This window comes from Rattus norvegicus, chromosome 3 (genome assembly GCF_021556685.1).
Source record: "Rattus norvegicus strain SHRSP/BbbUtx chromosome 3, alternate assembly SHRSP_T2T, whole genome shotgun sequence".
NCBI lineage: Eukaryota > Metazoa > Chordata > Mammalia > Rodentia > Muridae > Rattus > Rattus norvegicus.
Genome location: NC_141536.1, coordinates 104,533,146 through 104,539,406, shown reverse-complemented (window position 1 = coordinate 104,539,406; position 6,261 = coordinate 104,533,146).

Here is a 6,261-nt window from a genome sequence, read left to right as displayed (position 1 = left end):
TATTTGGTTGGTTATGTTTCTAGATTCCACCATTCACCTGTATTTCATAACCTGTGGCCCCTTAGTTCTTTCTATTTCCCCTTCCATAAGCCATCATGGCACTTCTGGCTTTTTTCTTTCATTATGCCCTTGCTGTCTCCTAGTTTCCAAGAGACATCCTTTCAGAATCCTGGCAGCAGCTGCCTGGTGCTTACAGGTGATGGCACCTGTGCTTGAACGATACCCTCTTCCTCATGCATATGTATAACATTTCCTCATCTATCCTATTGAGCCTCTAGTTCTGCTTTGCAACTTACTGATATTTGCTGGGGCATGCTGGTTGGCACAGGAAGTGCTTTTTGGGTCTGGTCTCTTCACATAGCCCACTTACTTGGTATGTAAAGAGGCTGATTTTTGTTTGCCGCCCCCCACTCCCCAGCACTGACTCCTGGGTTGTCTTTAAAGAAATGGAGGGCATTACCATTAAACAGGGAGCATGAAGGCCAGCTGGCTTTGGGGTTCAAGACTCTTCTGAAGGGGCTCTAATAGGTCCCAGATGACTAACAGAATCCTGAGCTTTGCAAACACGGCTCTGGCAGGCCTGACCTTCTCCCATTTTCACTCCCTTGCTAAAAACCATTAGATTACATTCCTAGAATTTGTTTAGTTTGTTGTTTGTTTGTTTAAGACAGGGTCTCTCGGGGTTGGGGATTTAGCTCAGTGGTAGAGCGCTTGCCTAGGAAGCGCAAGGCCCTGGGTTCAGTCCCCAGCTCCGAAAAAAAGAACCAAAAAAAAAAAAAAAAAAAAAAAAAGACAGGGTCTCTCTGTGTGGCCCCTAGCTATACTAGAATTTGCTCAGTAGACCAGGCTGGCCTTGAACTCAACCTGCCTCTGCCAGAGTGCTGAGATTAAAGGAATATATTCCTAAAGTTAGCCCCCAAGGTTCATTCTCTTATCTGGCTACTTCCTCCTCCTGAGGATGACCACCAAGGTCCAGCTATCAAAGCATTGACAGCTAGCAATCAAAAACCTAATTAACCTAGATTGACTAACTTAATTAACATACCCAATGTGATGGTTTGTATATGCTTGGCCGAGGGGGTGGCACCATATGAAGCTGTGGCCTTGTTGGAGTAGGTGTGTCACTGTGTGTGTGTGTGTGTGTGTGTGTGTGTGTGTGTGTGTGTGTGCGCGCGCGCGCGCGCGCGCGCGTGCGCTTTAAGACTCTAGTCCTCTGACTTCTGCCTGGAAGTCAGTCCTCTCCTAAAAGCCTTCAGATAAAGATGTAGAGCTCTCAGTTCCTCCTGCACCATGCCTGCCTGGATGCTGCCATGGTCCCACCTTGATGATAATGGGATGAACCTCTGAACTGGCACGCCAGTGCTGATTAAATGTTGGCCTTTATAAGAGTTGCCTTGGTCATGGTGTCTGTTCATAGCAGTAAAACGCTAAGACACTCAATCAAAATATTATCATCTGCATCCTTCATCCTAGCCCATTCTGACACAGACCTTCCTTTTTGCCTCTTCAAAATCACACCTGCAAGGTCATTTGCTGCAGTTTTCCTGCCTGAAGCAGAAATCAGCTACTTGTCTTCATGTTTAGCTTAATAAGGGATCTCTCTGTGAAAATAGGTATTTGGCTGTGCTCTATGCCTAGTCAGGAGTCTGGGAGGGAGCACCCGACTGCCGGTCACCTCATTTTCAGTGTATCAGCTCAGACTATTTCAATCTAAAAAACTCTCAGTGTCCCGTCTCTCTCCAACTGTAGCCCCATCTGAAACTGAAAATTCAACGTTTTCTCTTGCCCTCTTTGCCTGTCATTAAACCCCAGGTCCTGCTCTCAGCTGGTTCTACTTCTGGAAGCACAAGGCCAACCTCCTTTTGTAGGTCTTCTGACTTTTACACTTTGACTTCAGTTCACAGTTGATTGCCTTAGATTTGTCTTTCCCAGTTCCCCAACAGTTAGTGCTCAGTGTTTCCAGCTTCCATGGAGTGGCTCGAGTGCTAGCCAGAGGCAGCATCCCCTGGTCATTTCCATCTACTGAGATCCACCCCTCTTTGCGTCATTCTTGGTGACTGTTGTACCGTGTGTACCAGTGGAATCCATGAGGGCTGTGTATACTACACTTCTCATGCATGATGGAGTCTGTTGTCCACCTGCAGGTGAAGAAGCTCCCGAGTATCACTTTCAAATCAGCGTTCTGAGACCACTCCTGAGAGCCACCAATTCAGCCCAGGTTTCCCCAGGAAACATTCCAAGCACTCATTACCACGGGAATGCTTTTAGAGACCTTCAAAGAATAGAATCATGGAGTGTTTAAGGGCATAAATGAGACAGAAGAGGGGGTTGGATTTTTACAGTGGCTTTCCCTGGTCTATGAGAGGTTGAGGATGCCTCATATCTGAGGCAAGGGTCCTCTGGCTTTCAATAAACCAGCCACTGGCTGTTACTTTCCTTTGGGGCATAACCTTCACTGAGGCAGCTGCCTTCAGCCAAAGGTAACTCTTGGGGACAGACTCAACTGTGATTTGCTGGCATTTGTGGTCAGCAAAATTATAGCCCCCAGAGTGTTTATACTCAATATCTGGAATTTGTGAATTTGTTAGGTTTTGTGGTAAAGGAGCATTAAAGTCCTATTTGTGACTAAAATGGAGAGACTATTGCGTATTATTCAGGTAAACCCAATAAAATTACCAGTCCTCAAAAAGGACATCAGTTCAGATCCCAGAACCCACATGGAAACAAAAAGAAGCCACTTAACCTGAAGAGGGAAACAGACGAGTGCCCGTAATGTGATGTGAGAAAGTTTCAATTCAAAGATGGGATGGGACCACAAGCCCAGGGATGCTTGACCTTCAAAATTTGGTAAAGGCAAAATCACCAAACAAAATAGCACAATAAAAACAAAACAGAAAAAAAAATACAGGCTCTTTCCTAGAGTCTTCAGAAAGGAATGCAGGCGTACTAACACCTTGATTTTAGTCCTTTAAAGCCCATTTCAGACTTAAAAACAAGTAAACAAAAAAGCAAAAACCCAGACCTCAGAATTATAACACTGCTTTTAAAACACACGCTTAATTTCTTTTTGGAATATAAATAGCTATTGTGTTGAAATTTGTAACAGTAGCTATAAGAAACCAGTATAGCAAACTGTACTCCTATACTTGTGCATGGCTACCTTGTGTGTTTAAGTTTTTGTATGTGTATGTATATATATATATGTATATATTATATATGTATATATGTATGTGGGCAGTATATGTGTGTGTAGTGTATGTAGGTGTATGTACTTTTAAGTGTGTGCAGAGAGCAAAGAAGGATGTTGGCAGCCTGCTGTGTCACTCATTGCTTGTTCCCTTTTGTGGCCAAGCAGGCTGCCGGCAGACCCCACAGTCCTCCCATCTCTGCCCCAGCTATCAGACCCCACAGTCCTCCCATCTCTGCCCCAGCTATCAGACTCCACAGTCCTCCCATCTCTGCCCCAGCTATCAGACCCCACAGTCCTCCCATCTCTGCCCCAGCTATCAGACTCCACAGTCCTCCCATCTCTGCCCCAGCTATCAGACTCCACAGTCCTCCCATCTCTGCCCCAGCTATCAGACCCCACAGTCCTCCCATCTCTGCCCCAGCTATCAGACCCCACAGTCCTCCCATCTCTGCCCCAGCTATCAGACTCCACAGTCCTCCCATCTCTGCCCCAGCTATCAGACCCCACAGTCCTCCCATCTCTGCCCCAGCTATCAGACTCCACAGTCTTCCCATCTCTGCCCCAGCTATCAGACTCCACAGTCCTCCCATCTCTGCCCCAGCTATCAGACCCCACAGTCCTCCCATCTCTGCCCCAGCTATCAGACTCCACAGTCCTCCCATCTCTGCCCCAGCTATCAGACTCCACAGTCCTCCCATCTCTGCCCCAGCTATCAGACCCCACAGTCCTCCCATCTCTGCCCCAGCTATCAGACCCCACAGTCCTCCCATCTCTGCCCCAGCTATCAGACTCCACAGTCCTCCCATCTCTGCCCCAGCTATCAGACTCCACAGTCCTCCCATCTCTGCCCCAGCTTACAGACCCCACAGTCCTCCCATCTCTGCCCCAGCTATCAGACTCCACAATCCTCCCATCTCTGCCCCAGCTATCAGACTCCACAGTCCTCCCATCTCTGCCCCAGCTATCAGACCCCACAGTCCTCCCATCTCTGCCCCAGCTATCAGACCCCACAGTCCTCCCATCTCTGCCCCAGCTATCAGACTCCACAGTCCTCCCATCTCTGCCCCAGCTATCAGACCCCACAGTCCTCCCATCTCTGCCCCAGCTATCAGACTCCACAGTCTTCCCATCTCTGCCCCAGCTATCAGACTCCACAGTCCTCCCATCTCTGCCCCAGCTATCAGACCCCACAGTCCTCCCATCTCTGCCCCAGCTATCAGACTCCACAGTCCTCCCATCTCTGCCCCAGCTATCAGACCCCACAGTCCTCCCATCTCTGCCCCAGCTATCAGACTCCACAGTCCTCCCATCTCTGCCCCAGCTATCAGACTCCACAGTCCTCCCATCTCTGCCCCAGCTATCAGACCCCACAGTCCTCCCATCTCTGCCCCAGCTATCAGACCCCACAGTCCTCCCATCTCTGCCCCAGCTATCAGACTCCACAGTCCTCCCATCTCTGCCCCAGCTATCAGACCCCACAGTCCTCCCATCTCTGCCCCAGCTATCAGACTCCACAGTCTTCCCATCTCTGCCCCAGCTATCAGACTCCACAGTCCTCCCATCTCTGCCCCAGCTATCAGACCCCACAGTCCTCCCATCTCTGCCCCAGCTATCAGACTCCACAGTCCTCCCATCTCTGCCCCAGCTATCAGACTCCACAGTCCTCCCATCTCTGCCCCAGCTATCAGACCCCACAGTCCTCCCATCTCTGCCCCAGCTATCAGACCCCACAGTCCTCCCATCTCTGCCCCAGCTATCAGACTCCACAGTCCTCCCATCTCTGCCCCAGCTATCAGACTCCACAGTCCTCCCATCTCTGCCCCAGCTATCAGACCCCACAGTCCTCCCATCTCTGCCCCAGCTATCAGACTCCACAGTCCTCCCATCTCTGCCCCAGCTATCAGACCCCACAGTCCTCCCATCTCTGCCCCAGCTATCAGACTCCACAGTCCTCCCATCTCTGCCCCAGCTATCAGACTCCACAGTCCTCCCATCTCTGCCCCAGCTATCAGACCCCACAGTCCTCCCATCTCTGCCCCAGCTATCAGACTCCACAGTCCTCCCATCTCTGCCCCAGCTATCAGTACTGGTGCGGCAGGTTAAGTGGCTTCTTTTTGTTTTCATGTGGGTACTGGGCTCTGAACTGATGTTGTTATGCGTATGTGGCAAATATCCCTTTAGTTTTGGTTCCTGTGGTTCTACTGGGAGGCTCTGACAGTCGCCTACCACAAGAGCTGTCCCATGCCCTGTCTGTCCACACTGGCTGAACAATGCTGCCGGCAGCAGCCCAGAACATTATCTGGGCCTCAAACTATTTTGTCTTCCCTTCTCGGGGTGTGCTTGCCATATTCCGAACACCAAGATCCATTTCAACCAGCTTTGGTGAAACGTTGAGATCAGATTTTCCTCTCGGGCCTGTAGCTCTGCTTCCCACTGCCCATGCTGCGACACGGGAACATAGAGATCTGGGTTGGTTAGCCTTGCTTTAGCCTGGCTTTCGGTTGCTTCTGCATGTGCTTCTCAGCTCATCTTTCTGCCTTTTGTCTTTCTTGGCAAGCCATTTGTCCTTCATAGTTCCCTCCGTTGTTCTAACTGGCATTTCCCGCATACCAGTGAATGCCTTTGGGCCAGCTCATCTAGTGCTCAGAGGTTGTGAGAGATGCTCCACTCTAAGCCAGAGGCCATCAATTTAGTGTCTGAAATGTAAAAAACAGAAAAGGAAACATGGGCTGTGGATGCTCAGCGGCAGGGTGCTCGCCTAGCAAGTGCTTGGCCTTGAGATTGATCCCCAGAACCACAGTCAGACAAATGCAAAGTTACAAACTTGCTTGAATTCTGTCTGTATACAGCCTTAGGCTTCTCCTGCCTACTCTCCTTGATTATGGCTTACAAACATCTATTGGGGGAAATTAATAAACAAAGCCAGCATGTATCCCGCCTCTTTATTTATTTTTCTGTCTCTGGAGAACGTGTCCAAACTCTTCCCTCAGGATTCTTTCTCTGAGCATCAAAGAAGAAAGGAAAGAAGGTAAACTGAAGAACACCTACTGCTCGTCGGGGGCTGTGCTAAA